Raw genomic sequence first — 21,524 nt, forward strand, 5'->3', positions numbered from 1 at the left:
TTAGCTTAGATAGTTTAGAAGTTTCATCTGGTCTTGTTGAGATATATAGTTGAGAATCATAAGCATAACAATGATGTGGCAAGATATATAGTCACATGAGAAAATGAGTCACTTTAATGAATAAAATTCCCTTTATTTGGGATGGCAGAGCATATTGCTCTCAGCTAACTAACAGCGTGTGACTGGGCAAAGATTTTTAAACAAAGCATTAGTTAGTGTATAATGCAGATGTCTTCATCAGCGTGCACTAAAGGAATATGGCTTTAAAGGGATCGTTTACCCACAAATGACAGTTGTGTCATTATTTACTCATGCTCATGTTGTTTCATGAACCTGTATGCTGTAAATCTACACAGATTTTTTTCTATACGATATTGAATACAGCTATCAAGCTCTGAAAGGACAAAATACACCTTACCTTACCTTATGAAAGTCATAGTTCAAAGACTGATATATTTAAGTAGAATTCTACTCCACCAAAGCTGTCAAATTTAATGTGACTGCATTCAAATTCAAAAAATAGAATGCACTTTTTTAACAGCAGGTTTGATGTCATTGACATAACTAACCATAATGTGCCAGTGTATACACTATACAGTGTAAAGATTTTTTTTAAAGAAATTACTACTTTTATTTAGCCTGGATGCATTAAATTCATTGAAAGTGACAATTTGTAATGTTACAAAATCTTTCAAATAAATGCTGTTCTTTTGAACTTTCTATTCATCAAGGAATCGTGAAAATACAGAATATTAAGCAGCGCATCAACACTGATAATATAAAATGTTTCTTGAAGACAGGGGTAAAGATGCTGAAAATTCAGCTTTGCATCACAGGAATAAATTACATTTTGAAATAAATTCAAATACAAAAGTTATTTGAAATTTTAATAATATTTTTACTATACTTTTTGATCAAATAAATGCAGCCTTGCTGAGCAGAAGAAACTTCTTTCAAAAGAATAATAATTAAACAAAAAATCTTACTCACCAAAACTTTTGAATGGTAAGTGCATTATTTTTTTGTTGAACTTTTTTTTAATTAAATGTAATTTTTGTCTTCGTCACACTCCAAGTATGAAGTTGTAATATTAAATAGTTTTTTCTTGGGCCATTTTCGGCAGGGCAACATCTTAACAAGTACATTCAGTGTTTGTTTTCGAATCAGATTGCTTCAGTTTCTTTATGCTGAGCTCACAACCATAATCTTATTGCTGATGTGAGTTTTATACGCTCAGAGTTCTGGATTTAGTTAAAAACTAGTGCTACATAGTGCAATATCTGGTCAGAAACTTCTACGCTTACATTTGTACAGATTCTCCTGCTGATTGGCTTTTTGTCTCTCTTCATGTTTCTAGCGAGACTTCTTTTCATTTTCCAATATTAATTTAATGGAAACATTTTTGTACCTGCAGGATGCCAAAGGCGAGACTACAGTTTAGTCAGGCCTGTTCTCTTTTGTTCACCCTTTCTTCCTCTGTTCCTCACACACATGTAACAATATGAATTATTGATTCAGAACATAGGCAGCTCTGCAGTGTCTTGAGGACGGAGTGGCATGAGGAATTTCTGTGCCGTCGTTGGGCTGTAATGCTTAATAAATGCCGTGCTCGCCCATATCCCCTGTGGCAGAGTGTCCACCTCCTCATGTGCCTTCATGTCACGCCGGAATTATTGTATTCATGAGATGAGCGCACATAAACGCCACCACAATGTCATGTGGCATTTTCTGTCTGCTGAGTTCAATTGAAGAAAGCAAACTGGCATGGGTTATAGTATGTTTTAAATAGTTTGTGTGGATTTTGTGTACAGCTGATGGAGAATGAAATATTACTTTAAGAACATTTTTTAGATTCCTACTTGAGTAAAAATATAAAAGTACTCACCGTTGAATATTCTTGAGCATTAAAAGTTAAAGTACTGAATCAAAGGTTATAGTTTGCCCCATATAAATATTTAAAAATATAAAATAAACTCCAAAGAGGGCTAATTTTAAAATATTTACATTGCAAAAATTATTAAATAGTTATAAAAAATGCTTAATTAAATTTTTTAAAATAGTACATCCATCCATCCATCCATCCAGAGGTTTGTTTTACTTTTTCACAGTGTGAAGGAAAAATTTGTAGTTTGCTTCTTAAAATGTCGCTCAGAAGCTTCTGCCAGCCGGTTGCTTTGACATTGGGCTGAACAAACACACAACTGGTATACTGTAATCCCACACGGCTAGCGTTCTCACCTACCAACGTCCGCCTTCAGCAAATCAGTTAGGGCAAACGTTTCAAAGCAACATTAATATTCATGACCCAAGCTGCATCTGGCACAGCCACAGACAGAAAGTAAACTTCCTGAGGAGAGAATATGTGAACAACAGAAGAGAATGAAAATAGTTTTGGACAAAAAGAAAAAAAAAAAACATTTTTATATTCACAGTTGCACCAGTGTTTCAGGCTGAAATATTAAACTTTTTTGAGAAAAATGAGTAACTGAGACTTTTACTACCGACACTGATTGGCGTATTTTTTTCATTCAGAGTTATTAATGTCTTCACTTTGATTTAACAAGGAATGGCATATTTTTTTTTTTTTTTGGAATGTGGTGGAATCAAAAGTAAAAGTAGAATATTCTAAAAATTAAACTACTCTGATAAAGTGCAGATACTTTAGTGTAGTAACAGAGCAAAAAATACATAATTACTGCATTTTTAGACAGACAGATGATGGAAATGCCACCTTTATAATTTGTATAATTTTTGCATATTGTTTGCAGATTGATAGATGGATGGACATATAGCCGATAGATAGATAGATAGATGGATGGATGGATGGATGGATGGATGAATGGATGGATGGATGGATGGATGGATGGATGGATGGATGGAATGTTGGACGGATGGATGGATGGATGGATGGATGGATGGATGGATGGATGGATGGATGGATGGATGGACGGATGGATGGAATGTTGGACGGATGGATGGATGGAATGTTGGACGGATGGATGGATGGATGGATGGATAGATAGATGGGTAGATAGAATGATAGATAGGATGGATGGATGGATGGATGGATGGATGGATGGATGGATGGATGGATGGATGGGTAGATAGAATGTTAGACAGATGGATGGATAGATAGATAGATAGATGGATGGATGGATGGATGGATGGATGGATGGATGGATGGATGGATGGATGGATGGATAGAATGTTAGACAGATGGATGGATGGATGGATGGATGGATGGATGGGTAGATAGAATGTTAGACAGATGGATGGATAGATAGATAGATAGATAGATAGATAGATAGATAGATAGATAGATAGATAGATAGATAGATAGATAGATAGATAGATAGAATGTTAGACGGATGGATGGATGGATGGATGGATGGATGGATGGATGGATGGATGGATGGATGGATGGGTAGATAGAATGTTAGACAGATGGATAGATAGATAGATGGATGGATGGATGGATGGATGGATGGGTAGATAGAATGTTAGACAGATAGATAGATAGATAGATAGATAGATAGATAGATAGATAGATAGATAGATAGATAGATAGATAGATAGATAGATTTAAATTCCCAGAATGCATCATCTGTGTTACATTTTTTCAATGGAACAAATAAAATTCGAGCTCATGAATTAAAATGAAGTCAATTCTTCAATTTGTGCTTTTTTTTTTGCTAAGATAATGAGCGGCTGGCTCTGCGTCTCAGGATTTAACGGCTCTGTGCGCGGCCCGACCTTCAGTGCTCTGCCACAGAGAGGACACCACGCTCTCTTTCTCTTTGCACGCTCCCCCTCGGACATTTCAGACCTTCTTTGAATTGCATTTTTTTTTTTTTTTAAATAGAAACCTTTCCGTGTGTGTGGCTCCTCTTCCAGACACATCTTCTACTGTAAACTGTGAGTCAACTTTTGAATGATTACAGATGCACCATATATTGATTATACAAAACTGACATCTGTGGCTCCCCCCAAAGGCAGAGGTCACACAAGGCCATGCAATTCATTTTCAGTGCTGCTGTTTTTGCGGTTCTGCTCTAGTGCTATTGCCTCATATGTTCTGTCATATGAAATATGCAACAGGCATATCATGGTGCCAGTGTGTCCGGAGGCCAATTCAGTGGTATCTAGAGATCTACCACAAAAATAATAACGCTGACTGGTATTGATTTATATGACTGATCACTCTGATTTTGTGACATAGGATGCTGTAGATGCATTGTAAGATTATGAGAAATTGATAACACACAGATGCATCATCCTTTGAATGCATCTTCCAAAAAATATTTGTTTCATTATCAACTTTGCACATTCAAGTCTAAATTTATTTGCTGAATTTGTAATTATGTTTAATACACAATGTTTGTTTCTAAAGGCTGATGCTGTACTTTTAGAGGACACGCTGGTCTCATAAGTTCACTATTTGTCATGAGCAGGAAGTGCTGAATCGTCTTGATGACTTATCTGATGGCTCATATTGGCTGCTGCTGTAGCTTAGCTGTTTTATGACCTTCATACTGAGGAATGAAGTTCTTCGATTGGTCTGTTTTATTTGATAGTTACCAGTGTTCAATTAAAGGTTGTTGTCCTAAAAGAGCTTAAGGGCAGCTCTTAAAATAACCACTCATTGCTCTGTGAAGACATGACTTATTTGATGCAGTAAAGTGATTTTGTCATTTTAACTTGCAATATTTGCTACCAAGATTGCCAAAGGGAGATGTATTTTGTTAGATTTAAGAGAGTTTCTTTATTGTTCCTCCTGAACAATTCTTTGTGAATTTAAGTGATAATAAATCTCACATTTCTTATACACCAAACAAGCTCTAAAACAGCATACTATCACAATGTATAAGTATACAGTATGCAAATATGGAATACTGTTAAACCATGAAGTAAAATAAACTGGAATTGAAATAAAAAAAAAATCAAAAATGTATTTCAACTAGTTAAGACAAAATTTCCCATTTTCCTGTCACCAAAAAGTGTGTACTTTGGTCTTGAATCATATACAGTACCGGTTTATGGTTATAGGACACATGTAAAAATATGCCAAATTGGGCTGTGTTGCCTTTTTTCTGGTACTACATCACAAGGGCATAGAATCTAGTTGGGACGCTAGGGACGTGTCCCTACCAATATCCAGAAACTACTAAATTGTCCCTATCGCAATAATTTTTATCAAACAATTAAATATAGGCCTATGTAGCCTATGTGTAACCACTGTGGTTGTAATTTAATAGGTCATACCATTGATATTACCTTAGAAGTTACTAGAAATACACTAGAAAAACATAGCCTATGTCCTTGAAACTGAGCTTTTCTAAACTCTATATCGGTTAAACCATTGTGTCGCAAAATGATTCACTGTTTCGAAGCGCTCCAATTGGATCGTGTATCGTGAATCATTTCATTCAGATCGAGACTTCAAAGCACATATCACAAATAATTTGAATTAGGTCTTCAGAGTGGGTTCACAAATCGTTTGATGCAGATCGGAACTTCAGAGCATGTATCATTTGATTTACATCGGAACTTTGAAGCGGGTTTGTGAATTGTTATTCAGATCGGGACCATAGATCAGGAGTTTAGAGAAATAATCATTTGATTTAGATCAGAACTTCGTAGTAGGTTTGTGAATCTTTTGATTCATATTGGAACTTCGCAGTGCGTATCATGAATTATTTGATTTAGAGAAAAATTTGTACCAGGTTTCGTAAATCACTATTCAGATCGTAACTTCGGTGCAAGATTTTGGATTCGCAAATCATTTGATTCGGAATGCGAATGATTTGATTTAGGTTGGACCTTCCGAGCGGGTTCGGGAATCTTTTTTCTGATTCTTTCTTTTTTTTATTAAACAGTACAATACATCAAACCATTGACCACAAAACAAAACAAAGAAAAAACACAGAATGTATACACAAATACAAATCGCCTGAGAAATTGAACCTTGGTTCCTTATAGTAAAAGAGTATAATGTTTTTTTGTATAGCCACAGTTTTACTACAAATACCGTGGTTAACCTATGGTTAGTGTAGCAGTAGTTACCATGGTGTTTTTTATTTGTTTTTTGTTTTTTTAGTAAAACCATGGTTCATTTTTGTAAGGGATGTGTTGCCAGGTTAACAACAAAAAAAGTAATAAATTTGATACAGTTTGGATTTGCTTAAGTTATATTTTGCTGTTTTCACTTTTGAATAGTCAAACAATCCAAAGGAAACATCTTTAAAACTGCTACTGTAATGTTGGTTTTACATAATCAAAATTTTGTAATTATTGTCTGATGAATATGCGAACATAAAAAACTCTCTTCATGAAGTAGCTACCATAATGACTTTAAATAACATGAAACTGGTCAAAAGTCTATCATAAATGCAAACATGTTGGGGTAGTTGGATGGGGATGGGGGGTGTTGTCTGCTGTTATGTCCTCACCAATGTCAAAATCAAACCTATGTCCTTGCTACATCCTAGTACATTAATACGCTTGTTACGCACTCAAAATGATGCAGTGTCCCATTACAAAAAAGTACATGCTTTACCTTTAGTGCATAGCTTAAGCAGGCGAATTGGGCCGCAGCCTGCAATCTCTCCAGCTGCCTTCCTCCATCATGGAGACTAGAGCCATTACTGCTCTAAATGATGATGTGCTCGCAGCACTGCGGCCCCGCTGGTGCAGATCCTTTCCGAGAGGGTGGGGATTGGAAGGGCTGTCAGGGTACAGCTTGCTGCTTATATCTCCTTTCTTCAGAATCACTGTGCAAAAGCCTGCACGAGAATCGCTCTCACACTCGATCACTGCAGGTGTCGAGCAACATGCCAAAACAGATTAATGCGTGTGACAGTAATTGTGCATATGCATGTGTGTATAGTTGCGTGTGTTTGTGTGAGATCATTAAGTGTGCAAGTGGAGGGCAACTGCAAGATAATGTTCCCGAACTTGCATGCGTGCATTTGTGTGTTCACACGTGCATATGCATGGCACTGCCAGTTTACACAACAGTCTTGGCGTAGGGCCTAGCCAGGTGGCACTGTGCACGCTTCAAGTGCGTCCTCATTTCAGCATCATTCCTCTTGCTCAGACTGATGCCAGTTTTCTGCTGGTCTGTTTATCCTGCCTTATCTCGCCTGTCACATAAAACCTGCTTCCTGTCTGTCACCTTTATTCCTAAATGTCAACATGCAATCAAAGTTAAGCCTGTATACTTTCATATTTGAATGTTACAGTGTTTTTTTTTTTTATTATTTGGAACAATATTTGCACTATATTGGTCATTGGCCACGAGAATATTTTTTTCACATAACAATATGACATTAGATATTTAATTGTGCATGCTCATTTGACCTATTTTGCTATCATCTAATGCTCTTTAAAAATACTAAGAATTTAATAAACGGATAATTGTAATCTTCAGCAAATCTTATTTTTTTTTATACTGTACATTATAATGTTGTGAAGCCTAGATTCATAGATTTTTAGGAGAAACATTGACACTAATAATTACAATTATTGTAATTATGCAACATAACGTCTAAAAAAAAGCTACAAGTATATAATAATTTTTTTTTGTTTTTTAAGTATTATTTGAGTTTTTAGTGTTTCATATTTAACTTTAGACAAAGTTCACATAATTTTCAGGGACTCTTTTTGCAGGTTACATATAGTTACCAATAGGTAGTGACAAGTGATTATATTATGAGTTATTGAATGACTCATTGAATCATTCATTCATGCAATTCATTTAAAAACTGTCTTTGTCAGTGGTTCTTTAAATCATTCACTCTTCTGATTCACTCAAAAACATTAATTTGAGTGATTCATTAAATCAATTATTCATCTGATTTGTTAAAAACAGATTAATTCAGCAACATTCATTTATTAATTATTTTTATTCATTCTTTTTATTTTATTAATTAATTTATTCATTTATTAATTCTTCATTCAAAAACGCTGATTTATTCAGGACTAAAACAAGTAACTGTCTTTGTGAGTGAGTCATTAAATCATTCACTCATCTAATTTATTCAAAAACAGATTCACTGTGGAACATCCATTCATGAGTGTTTCATTAAATCATTCACTTTTCTGATTCATTCAAAAACAGATTAATTCAGGATTATTCATTTCAGAGTGATTCATTAAATCATTCACTCGTCTGATTTATTCAAATCAGAATAACGGAGGATTATTCATTTGTGAGTGATTGAATAAATCATTCACTCATTTGATTCATTCAAAAACACAATTGAAGTAGATTCACTTATGAGTGATTCATTAATAATTTTCTGATCTGATTTTTTCAAAAGCGTTTATTTATTTATTTAGGAACAAAACATGTAACTGCTTTTATAAGCAATCTATTTAATCATTCACTCATCTGAATTATTCAAAACCACTGATTCATTCAGTAACGCCACTACTGTGTGTGTTTTGCTCTGGGATGCATAATGATTCAATGATTCATGATTCATTATTTAAAAGCAATATCACACTGGAAATCATGCTGCTGGTCTGAATATCAACATGTTTGGAAGTTTAATATTGCTTACATATCTACCATTTATCTGGTTATTGGCCATAGCTGAAATGCATGCTGGGCTAAAGTGTACTTTTTAGAGTTATAGGATGAGTTCTTCTCTTTTTATTACACCTGTCTCTTGCAGGTGCCTCAAATCAGTTGTCGCTTATGTCAAGTAGTTTAGCTCTAGCAGCCATTGTAATGCCTGTCATCATCGTCATTATCATTTCATCTGTCTTGAACTGATTTCAAATGACGGTCACAGTCGCAGGCATAAAAACTACAAAGAAATGTGTGCAAATGTCAGGAGTAATAATGTCCTCTCTGTGTGGCTTAGCAAAGGTCAAGATCTGGTCTCTCTTTGGCCAAACATCCACACAGGAATTCATTCTGGTCATGCAAGCATCCGATCCCTTCACCCTCAGAGTGATGGCATCAGTAGGGAGTTCGATTCGAGCCCGAAGATGCACGAGGGCTGGACTGACATAAAAAAGTGGCATTTGAGAGCAGTAATAAAACTGGCTGAGGTATTTAGTTGCATGCTTGTCCCTTCGGCATTTTGCAGAGCTTGTTTGCTAGGATTCAAAACAAGTAGCAAATGCAGTCATGTCAGATTAGCCAGGGAAAAAAAGGCTTGTTACATAATCCAGCAATGCACCTTTTCACAGAGAAAGAGATTACATTAGTGGTGCAGCCATGACAGGGTGGAGGAAGAAAGAACACATAATGTTTGATGTATGAATGTAGTCTCCATATGAACGGTGTGTGGGGGCTCTGGGTTTCTGCATCAGCTCTCACAGCTGAAGGAGCCGTTGATGCTAACAAATTTGAGCAGCAGTTACTGTGTGTGCATATGAACGAAATTGAAGATTGTTTTAATATCTAATATAGCAAATGGAGAGACTCCTGAGAAAAAAGACTTTAGTAATCTCATTTGTATCTCCAACTATGCTCACATTTACTAGTGGACAGCAAGTCAGCTCAAAAACCTAGTGAGTAAATGTCAGTTTTAATGTTAAAGGAACACTCCACTTTTTTTGAAAATAGGCTCATTTTCCAACTCCCCAAGAGGTAAACAGTTGAGTTTGACCGTTTTCAAATCCATTCAGCCGATCTCCGGGTATGGCGGTAGCACTTTTATCTTAGCTTAGCATAGATCATTGAATCTGATTAGCATCGCGCTCAAAAATTACCAAAGAGTTTCAATATTTAAAACCTGACTCTTCTGTAGTTACATCGTGTACTAAGTAATAATCAAGAAACTTTGCTGCCGTACCATGGGTGCAGCAGGCGCAGTGATATTATGCAACGCCTGAAAGTAGTCCCCAGCTAGGTAACTAGTTATGATATAGCTGGGAACTACTTTCAGGCGCTGCGTAATATCATTGCGCCTGCTGCACCCATGGTACGGCAGCAAAGTTTCTTGATTATTACGCTGGAATGAGAGCGTAGTTCCTAGCCATATCGGCCTAAAAAATACGCAACTTTTTATTTTCCATCAGTCTTAGTACACGATGTAACTACAGAAGAGTCAAGTTTTAAATTGGAAAAATATCGAAACTCTTTGGTAATTTTTGAGCGAGATGCTAATGGTCTAATCTGATTCAATGATCTATGCTAAGCTACGCTAAAAGTGCTACCGCCAGACCCGGAGATCGGCTGAATGGATTCGAAAACGGTAAAATTCAACTGTTTAACTCTTTTTTTTTTATTTATACTTTCTTGGATTGTACTTCTATTGGAATTTTTCTTGCCTTGTAGTCTTGAATTATTTTATTTTATTTTATTCTGTTTATTTATTACAATGCATTAAGGGAGGAATTCCCAAATCTTACGTTCTTTCTTTCTTTCTTTTTAATTGAAATTAATGAGCTCCAGATTTGTTTGGATGCATTCTGCAGAAAAAAGAAAGATGACAGAACGATGAGGTGCAAACAACAGAATCTCTTTCTTTTTCAGGTGGACTGTCAGTTTAATGAGAAACATCTGAGGCAAAGCTGGTACTTAATATAACTGAGAACTCCATTAAGTTTCCTGAGATGTATAAGCACAGTCTCTGAGTAATAAAATGTGAAGCTCTGTGTGTAATTGTTCATTTCTCAGCGAGTGAGACACACACAGTGCTGTAAGTGTTTGTGTGATGTGTGTAGTGTGTAGTTTGTTAGTCTTGCCCGGCTGCTGTTTGGTGTTGATCCCAGTAGGTGGTAAACTGGGGGAGGTGGGTGGAACCATTATTCATGAACTCTAGTGATGCAGAGTTCTCTCTTACACTCGCTTCACTGCTGGTTAACAGGATTCCACCAATACAAGAAATCATCTCACATCAAACCTGGAAAAACACTGGCGTTTAATAATATCACATGATTGTGTTATGTGCACCAGGCTGATGCAAAAGCAAAAATACTGCATATTTCTCAGAGCTTGCTCTTTCAAAGCAGGAGACTAAATCGAGTCCTCAGTTATGAATTTGCTTTGTCTCAGCTATTTATTTTAAATGTATTTCATTTCTTCTAAATATGTAAGAAATAAAAATAGGGTAACTCTTAAGAATAAGGATTCATTTGTTAGTGGTAACACTTTAGTTTGAGGGCCAATTCTATAATTTGCTGCTTATTAATAGTTAGTAAGGTGGGTGTTAAATTCAGGTTTGGATTAGGATTAAGATATCTAGAATATGATCGTGCAGAATAAGGCATTAATATGCTTTATAATTACTAATAAACAGCCAGTATGCTAGTAATGCATGCTTATAAGCAATTAGTTAATACTGAGAATTGAACTTTAAGTTAAAGTGTTACTGCATTAATTATATTAGTTACTACAAACAATACAGCATTATACAGCATTTGTTGATGTAAATTAATAAATAATACTTTACTATAAAATATGTTTATTTAAATATATTATTTATTCATATTTACAGTATTCTTCATATTGTTTGTAAATGTATTATTTGTCATAAATAGTTTTAATAAAATAAGTATTTATTTTAATTAATTTATTTTTAATATGTATATTTTATAATTATATATCAAATAATAATAATAATAATAATTATTATTATTATTAAAATATTATTATTATTAAAAATCTCTTTTACAAGTATATTTCATAATATGACTATAGTTCAGATAGTATGATCTAGGGAGAATCTGATAAGAAATATTTTATATTTTATTGTATATGTATACTTCACAACAAGTCTCCATTTGTTCTCTTTAATGTCATTTCTGTTTCTAGATTCCTGTATGTATATGTATGTATACACACACACACACATCTCCAGCTGTATTCTGTACTCTCTTTTTTTGTCTCTAGCTTCTTAGATATGTGTCCTGAGAAAAAGACCCCAGTAATCAATGTCTCAAACTCGATCCATATAGACAGACTCTGCAAAAATCTCCATTTGTTCTCCATTTAATCTCATTGCTGTCTCTGAGGAAAAAACTGAGCGACTCAAGAGATCTCCTCTCTGATCTTTCTTCACCACGGGCTGTTTCTTTAAAAGAGGAAACATCTCAGAAGGGAGTAATTGTATGCTAACGAACACAGTCAGGCAAATTGAGGAGCTGAAAGAAAATGTGAAAGAGAAAAGAGACATTTGTACATTGAGCTTAGCCTAAGATCGCTGATGGTAACCATGGAAATAATTATAGAGCAGACAGACTGCTAGAGAGAAAGGAAAAATGAAAGAGAGAAGGGAGGAATTTAGAAGAGAGAAATAAGAGTGCATCTTTGGATTTTCAATCTTGCTCGGCACTATAGGCAGGCGGCTTTTAAATTGGCTTTGATCACGTATAGTGTTCTTTTAATTAAATACACATACACTCAGGCTCTTGAATGAGGGATGTACATTAGCCATGTCCATTCTGGATCAATCGCGGCGTTCTTGAGGTGGATATCCAATCATCGGGAGGTATGAGGTGTGTGCCAGCTGTCTTTGCGAGCATTAAGACGCCTCTCCGCTGGAGATGTGTCCGGCTCGGCCTCGTCTCGATGCTTCAACTTTAGTGCTTGCTGTCTTGGGCTTGCAAGCCGGAAGCAGTTGTCATGGAAACACAAGTCTTTATAACACGCTGATCATTTACACAGTGCACTTCGTTTGAAAATGACCGTTCTTGATTAAATCCATCAAAAAGCCTCTTTCATGCAGTGTGGGTGTAATGTGTTGCAGACCCTGTCAGTAATACAGTTTTATAGGTTTTAGTGCTACTTCTAAAAGTTTATTAAATAAACTTTAAGTAGAAACACATTTAAAATATTGTAAAATTTGACTTCTGTTCAAAGGCTTGGGGTCAGTAAGTTGTATATACAGTATATATATATATATATATGTAGTGCTGTCAAGCGATTAATCACGATTAATCGCATCCAAAATAAAAGTTTTTGTTTACATAATGTATGTATGTGTACTGTGTATATATAAATACACACACATACAGCATATATTTTGAAAATATTTACATGTATATACATTTATATTCTTATATTATATATAAATATATTTAATATAAAAACATAACATATTTTTCTTAAATATACACATGCATGTGTTTGTATTTATTTATATATACATATAAATATACACAGTACACACACATATATTATGTAAACAAAAACGTTTATTTTGGATGTGATTAATCGTGATTAATAGTTTGACAGCACTAATATGAAATAGATTTATTAAATAAGAAGAGTCCTCCTGTCACGGTGCACACAGCAGGGAGGAACGAGGAACACGGAGACGAGGATGTAACTTCAAAATAACAGTCTTTACTTCAGACATCAAGGCAGGGCAAGACAAGGCAAGGCAGACACAGACAGGAACACCGGGGAGTAACGAGTAGACCAGACGAAATCAAACTGAACAGACAGGACTATAAATACACAGGATAATCATAGATGAGACAAACACAGCTGGACAAGAATTAACTAATAATCACACTAGACGAGGACAGGAAACAATCCAAATATGGACACAAGAGGCGGGAACACATGACACACACGACAGAGGACTGATATAACTCCCCCCCTCCCGAAAGGCTCGTCCCGAGCCTTAACAGTTCCACCGGGGAGGGGGGGTGGGCGCTCTGGAGGCCCCTCAGGACAGACACGGACAGGAACACAGGACGGGGACCTCCAGAGCGGAACAGACAGATGGAGGCCATGGCGGAGCTGGGAGCTCTGGAGACCATGGCGGAGCTGGAAGCTCTGGAGGCCATGGTGGAGCTGGGAGCTCTGGAGGCCATGGTGGAGCTGGGAGCTCTGGAGGCCATGGTGGAGCTGGGAGCTCTGGAGACCATGGCGGAGCTGGAAGCTCTGGAGGCCATGGCAGAGCTGGGAGCTCTGGAGACCATGGCGAAGCTGGAAGCTCTGGAGGCCATGGCGGAGCTGGAAGCTCTGGAGGCCATGGCGGAGCTGGAAGCTCTGGAGGCCATGGCAGAGCTGGAAGCTCTGGCCACGGCCACAAGGACCACCCGCCATGGCCTCGTCCCGGCCACTGCAGCCGGAACCCTTCTACCCCCCCGCAAAATTTCCATGGGGCAGCTAGGGGGTATCAGGAGCCCTCCGGGGCTAGACATACAGGACAGAACATGACATGACAGGCCAGTCCACACAGGAACAAGACACTCCACAGGAGCAGGAAGCCCTCCGTGGACGAGCTCGGAAGCTGCGGTCCATTCTGGGCATGACGTGGCGTCAGGGGCACTCACAGGGTTGCCTCAGGAACCGCTTCCACTTCTGCGACAGGAGGGGCCCTGGACGAGTCTCCGTGGACAAGACAAGACTAGGTAAATTAAAATGTTCCTGTGGGCACGGCAAGATTTCAAAATCCATGACTCTGGGGACATGGCACGGCACGGCACTCCTGGCCGTGATGTGGACTGGATCCACGGGCTTGGTAGAGCCGCGGACGGCAGGTTGACTTTCCCCGCGGACGGCGGCGTGATTTGAGGGAGCCGCGGATGGCGGTGTCGATCTCCCGTGAACGGCGGGCTGGGTGAGCCGTGGACGGCGGCATCGATCCCCTGCGAACGGTGGGCTGGGTGAGCCGCAGATGGCGGCAGCGATCCCCCGCGAACAGCGGGCTGGGTGAGCCATGGACGGCGGCGGTGATTCCCCGCGAACGGCGGGCCAGCAGGGCTCGCGACTCTCAGACTCGCAGCACTTGCAGCAATCCCGCCGAACTCCCACGCGGACTTGCAGAAGTTTTTTCTATTTTTGTTTTCTAAAAACTAGAAGAAATTAATAAAACAAAACGAGATGAAGGGGCGCCGCTTACTGTTAGGTCTGGACTTCTGTCATGGTGCACACAGCAGGGAGGAACGAGGAACACGGAGACGAGGATGTAACTTCAAAATAACAGTCTTTACTTCAGACATCATTGCAGGGCAAGACAAGGCAAGGCAGACACAGTCAGGAACACTGGGGAGTAACGAGTAGACCAGACGAAATCAAACTGAACAGACAGGACTATAAATACACAGGATAATCATAGATAATGAGACAAACACAGCTGGACAAGAATTAAGTTCAAGTTCAAGTTTATTTGTATAGCGCTTTTTATGATACAAATCGTTGCAAAGCAGCTCTACAGGAAATTAAGTTTCCACAATATATTTATATATTGCAGAACCTTAATATATTTAATTTATGGCAAAATTTGGTAATTCTGTATGTTGTCTGAGCATTGGCATCCTCTGAGGTCTGAGGGGTTGGCATTATCTTTTCTCAGGTGTTCGGTCATCTCAGGTCATTTAAGGGTTGGATCCAGACTGAAGCTTCTGTCATTCCTAGTTACCTCGGGATGTTAATCCCGTGACAGAAACAGAGAAACAAATAGAGACATAATTAGCGTAGCTGCTGTTCCATCGAAGCAAAAATGATTTGTTCAACCCAAGCTAAAGAATAATAATAATGTACATTTGATCAGATATAACTGCAGTACAAGATTATAAGATGCATTATGTGAATGCTTGGCTAAAGAGATGTGTCTTTAATCTAGATTTAAACAGGGAGAGTGTGTCTGACCCCCAAACGTTGTCAAGAAGGCTATTCCAGAGTTTGGGAGACAAATGTGAAAAAGCTTTACCTCCTTTAGTGGACTTTGCTATCCTAGGTACTACCAAAAGTCCAGAGATTTGCGACCTTAGGGAGCGGGTTGGATTGTAGCGTGGTAGAAGATGAGTTAGGTACGCAGGAGCTAAACCATTTAGGGCCTTATAGGCAAGTAATAATATTTTGTAAATGATACGGAACTTAATAGGTAGCCAGTGCAGAGACTGTAAAATTGGGGTAATATGATCATATTTTCTTGACCTGGTAAGAACTCTAGCCGCTGCATTTTGGACTATCTGTAGCTTGTTTATTGAAGATGCAGGACAACCAGCTAGCAGTTCATTACAATAGTCCAGTCTAGAGGTCATGAATGCATGAACTAGCTTTTCTGCATCAGAAACAGGTAGCATGTTTCGAAGCTTGGCAATGTTTCTAAGATGGAAGAATGCTGTTTTTGTAACATGGGAAATATGATTTTCAAAGGACAAATTGCTGTCTAATATAACACCCAGATTTTTGACTTTAGAGGACGTAACAGTACATCCGTCTAGTTGCAAATTGTAATCCAAGAGATTCTGTGTACTGATTTTTAGTCCAATAAGTAATATCTCTGTCTTATCTGAATTTAATAGGAGGACATTATTGGTCATCCAATCTTTTAAATGTTTACACAATCTATTAGCTTAGATAGTTGAGAAGTTTCATCTGGTCTTGTTGAGATATATAGTTGAGTATCATCAACTATATTGAATTAACTAATAATCACACTAGACGAGGACAGGAAACAAACCAAATATGGACACAAGAGGCGGGGACACATGACACACACTACAGAGGACTGAAACCTCCCAAGATTTATATATTAAGAATAGTCCACCCAAAAGTTTGTTTTATCTCACAATCAGAATATATTTCATACAGGTCATGCAAGTTTAAAACGACATGAGGTAAAATGATGACAAGAATTTTCATTTTTGGGTGATCTTGCCCTTTAAGGAGCGCTGTACTACCACAGTTCTAAGAGACAGACTATCAGCCTGCCATTATATCACAGAAACTTGAGGGTGGGCTCTTTTAACCAGAACCTCCCAGCAACCAGTCCGAGACTCAGAACACCCTGGCAACCGCATAGCAACACACTAAAAACCACTCAGAACTCCTTGGCAACCGCGTAATGCTCCGGCAACCACCCACAACAGCCCTGTGGTCCAAATCGAATGTAAAAATCTTCGCTACTATAGTTATAATATAACTACAATAGAATTAAAAGCAACGATCAGCGAAAGCTAACATGCAGCTCGTACTGTACGCGCACTCTCACTGTTTAATCTACATTGTCATTTGTCTTCAGTTTGTGTAGTTGTGTAATTACACACATTCCTCCCACATAACCTGCCTCTACAGAAACCTCTCCACTCACCGGCTGCCTGCGAGCGTCTCACACACACACGCACACGAGAGTGTGTGCGAGAGAGAGTGAAAGAGACAGAGAGAAAGAGAGAGAGAGAGAGAGAGAGAGAGAGGGAGAGAGAGTTTGCCCCAGGCTTTTACATGAAGTTCTCTCCATCAAATCCCATCTCTCCCCCATCTCTCCCCCCACCCCCCCCTGTCCAGCTCAGCCCCTCTTCTCCTCTCCTCGAGTGAGAGCGCAGTAAAGAAAAGGACAATTGCAGGAAAGGATGCATCGCCTTGCTGCTGGTATTCCTGAGTGCGTGCCTGGAAACGAGAATACAGCAAGAAGGACTTCCAACTTTTCCTCAAGCGAAGGATTTCCATTTTGGAATTGCATGGAAGTCCTCATGCAAATGACCCATCCGTTTGAATCGGAGCTTTGATGCGTTGCGGTTTTGCGCAAGAATGAACGTTTGAACTCTGTGCGCTCGGAGGATTTGCGCGTCAGGGTCGCTGGCACGGAGCTGCGGAGAAGTCTGGGTCCGTCACACGCGCGAGTTCGCATCAGATGCCAGTGCTTTACTGTCTATGGAAGTGTGAGCTTAGAATAAATGCCTTAGTCATGTGTGCGCATGCTCTGAAAAGTTCTCCCGTAGAGCGTTTTAAACATTGACAGCTCGATTGCAACGCTAAACGACGCCCTGAAATAGCTGAAGTAAAACATGAGAGAGTTTCACCGCAGATCTGGTGTTGGTAACCGCAGTAAAGGCAGAAGGGAAGCGGCTCGTTGGTTCAGGGTCGTGCGTAAAGGCGTCGGCGAGCGTCGCCGGGACCAGGTGCTCTCCATCTGGCGCTCTGCTGAGAAACAGCCACTGTCAGGGCTGGAGAGAGTGACTGAGACGAGGTGGAGAAATGAGACACAACAATTCTAACAGTTAAACATTCGGGATTCATCCTTTTATAGTATAGAGTGCAAATTGTTGATTGTAAATATTCATTTTTAACAATTCTTACTATTCTTGTAGGTAAATACATTTAGTTAGTCATAAATATAGTATTTGTGAAATATATGTATTCAATTAAGCAAAATACTGATATATATATATATATATAACCTACAGTTGATTGCAATAACCAGAGTTAATGCATAAATGCCTTTTTTCTAGCTAGATTTACATTTAAAGATTAGAATTATGGCATATTAGCTCAAAATGTTGCAGAGTTGTACATCAATGCATATGAGATTACTTATAGGATTCTGGATTGATTTAGTGGTCTAAAAGCACCAATGCCATATCTGAAAGCAGAGTGCATATAGACACATGATTGCAACCAAACATGGTGTGGGGATTCATCGTTCTGTTGACTTTTAAAGGAACTCTTGACCTGCTAAGGGAAAAGAATCATTCACAAGTTAAACAGAAGCAAGTGACTTTAAAAAATCGAGACTGGATTATGATCGGAGATGGACAGTTTGGACAATTTGTCTTTCTTGGTGGTTTGAGATTACTCTTCTGGATCCTGGACGGGAATAATTAAGGAGGAATAAGGGATTGTACCGCCCCTTACAGTTGCATTCTGCTGTAGGTAGGAATAACTTGCACATTACAGTTGGTTAATTGATTGTGTAACTGGGAAGACACTGGGTTACGTCATTCATTTGGTCATCTGAATGAATTCATACATTGACAAGTTCTTTTAAAATCTGACTTTAAGATAAAATTAGAAAAAAAAATGCATTAAAAATGATCAGTTATATCAAATAAATGACCTATGATGCTCTTTTTTTGCTCCTGAAATATATTACAAATCTTTTTACTATACTACATTTTAACTGTATAATGCTGCATAGATCTTTAGTTATTTGATTCATGCATATCTATACTGTGTTTTAGTCTGTAGAACTGTTTGTAAGGTTGTTTCGTGATGCTTCTCTGAAAAGAGTGTTAGGTAGCTATAAAAACACCCACTGCTGCAGGAGAAAAATCCTTGAAAATGACAATAGAGGGAAGAAATGCACAGAAGTCTTTCGGCAATTTGGCTCCAGGTTTAACAGGCATCACTTTTTTCTTTGGCAGCTTCAAAACATCTAAAAACACTAAAAGATCTTAGAAATCTTTTTTTTATTATTGAACATGAAGTGTGTAATGTTTGATAACGACTGTCAAACAGGTTTCCCAAACACTCCCATTTGTCAAACAAACTGATAGCCCCGCCTCCAAACTCACACCATTGGTCGAGCCAGTGTTATTGAATCAGACTGGCACATGTAGACCCCTGCTGGTAGATACTGTAACTACACCATCTCTATCACAGGCTTTCAAAAGTAGCCATTAGGATTATTATTTGTTATTAAAAAAAAAAAAAACTTTCTTGTTTTCATTTACTACATTTTATATGGTTGCTATATATAAAATATTATTTTCATTTATATTAATATTAGTATTGCACATTTTCAGTAAAATATTATTTTACTAAGCTAAACTAAGGCTACTATATTTTGTATTTAGCATAACACAAATGTTGTATTGTGTTATTTTAAATTAAATTAAATAAATTAAATATACAGGCACATTTTATTTCAGCCAGTTGCAAAGGAAAGATTTATTTCATTTTAATTAAGTTTAATTTAATGTATGCACATAACTAGAGCTTAAACTGAAATTTAAAAATTAAATAATTTTTAACTAATACAAATGACACCAAAAGTTGAACTAAAATTATAATAAAAACAAAAACTGTAACAATAAAATGATTAGTATGAATGATACTAAACTAATGCTATTCAGACAAAATGAATCATTTACAGCACAGGTGGTTTCATTACTTACAACTGTCTATGCATATTGAGCTGGGATGAAAGAGAAGTACATTAACATCTGAAAAATTACATCTTTAAGAATAATACTCAATAAGGCTTTGTTTCAAATAAAATTGTTTTCATTACTTTGTTTTGTTCAAGCCCCATGCAGCATTACAAATTCAATTTAGGCGTAAAAATCGATCCGCCACCAACCCCACGCATATCAATCAGAGGCTGAGCAGTTATTATTATTAGTTTCACTTTTTATCATGTTTGCTCCCCCTCCTCTCGCTGTCTCTCTCTCTTCCGTTCTGTCTCTCTCAAAGGGACTGAAGCTTGAAGCTGTTTCCACCCACAGCTCTGGCTTTCAGCTTGACATCAGATTTACATTGAGAATAAAAAGTGCACACACACACACATGCTCTCACCCACACACGCACGTACTTGTACACACCTATGTTAGGAGGAATATTAAAGTGCATTATCGTGTGATAGAAAATGTGTCCTCTTATGCTGGAGATGCAGAACACGGCTTATTTTAGCAATCATTGTGTTTGATAACAGACAATGCCCGTTTGAACTCTATTGAAATGCAATGCTGTTTCTCGTCCGACCGTCTTGTGACATGCGTGTTCACATGCGTGTGAGTCTGTGTTCCATCACTTCAGTGTTTCATCATGTTAGTCAAATGTAAGGTACTAGAAAATGTTGCCATGGCAACCAAATAAAGAGCCTGGATTTGGATCAAAAAGGACAGAGGGAGAAATTAAATTGAAATAAATGGATGAATCGAGCCCGCTTTACTTAAGCTTTCAGTTTGGCGTAATTAAAAGGAATAGTGACCTCTGGCCTGTGATCAGGTTCAGTCCATTAAGTCCTGCGGTTCTTGAAGGGCGTGAACATTAATTCGTGTTTTAAATGCTCTCTCTCCGTCCCAGACTCATTAAAGTGAATTATAGTTTATTTCCTTACTGTGTGACAATTCATATCGGAAACTAGAAATTGATTTGCAGTTAAGTAAATGTATTTACGGAATCATTTGTTAAAACTGTCTTGCTCTGACGTATTGCATACAAAGTATTGCATTGTTATATGTACTATGGCATACTATGCTAATGAATGACTGTATTCTTATGTTACACCAAGGTAAGTACACACACACACACACACACACACACACATATATATATATTAGTATTTAGTATTTTTAGTATATAAAGTTCAGTTTAGTTATTTAAGCAATGAGGTATGAAATGTTTTCCTATATTGTGAATATATGGCTAATGAATTTTGTTGGATACTTCTGTAGAATTCAGAAGCGAGTGTATTCACAATAAAGCATTTTTTCTTTTATGGGCTGTTTCATATATAAAAACACTATTATTTATTAAAATCAATAATGTAAGTTTTCAATAAACATTATTTTACTAAGCTAAATCGTTAAAGGGATAGTTTAGCCAAAAATGAAAATGTTGTCATCATTTCTGAGAAATAAAACACGGACGGTGTTTGAAAAACATTAATTCTGAAATCAACAGAGGTATCATAACAAATCAGAACAAAGTTATACAATTCTTCAAAGTGTCGCAGTCGTCATGGAAACACGTCTTTATAACACGCTGATCATTTCATCTGAAAATGACCATTCTTTATTAAATTCATCAAACAGCCTCTTTCATACAATGTGGGTGTGATTTGTTAAAGACTCCATTAATAATGTTGTTTCGTGGGTTTTAA

General features: G+C 37.6%; 1 protein-coding gene across 1 annotated transcript in view; it reads left to right on the forward strand.

Annotated features, from left to right (window-relative positions):
- The window catches only part of syngap1b (synaptic Ras GTPase activating protein 1b), an 88,459-nt gene that overhangs the window by 20,909 nt on the left and 46,026 nt on the right, over positions 1–21,524 (forward strand).

The sequence above is a fragment of the Barbus barbus genome (assembly GCF_936440315.1).
Source record: "Barbus barbus genome assembly, chromosome: 21".
NCBI classification, from domain to species: domain Eukaryota; kingdom Metazoa; phylum Chordata; class Actinopteri; order Cypriniformes; family Cyprinidae; genus Barbus; species Barbus barbus.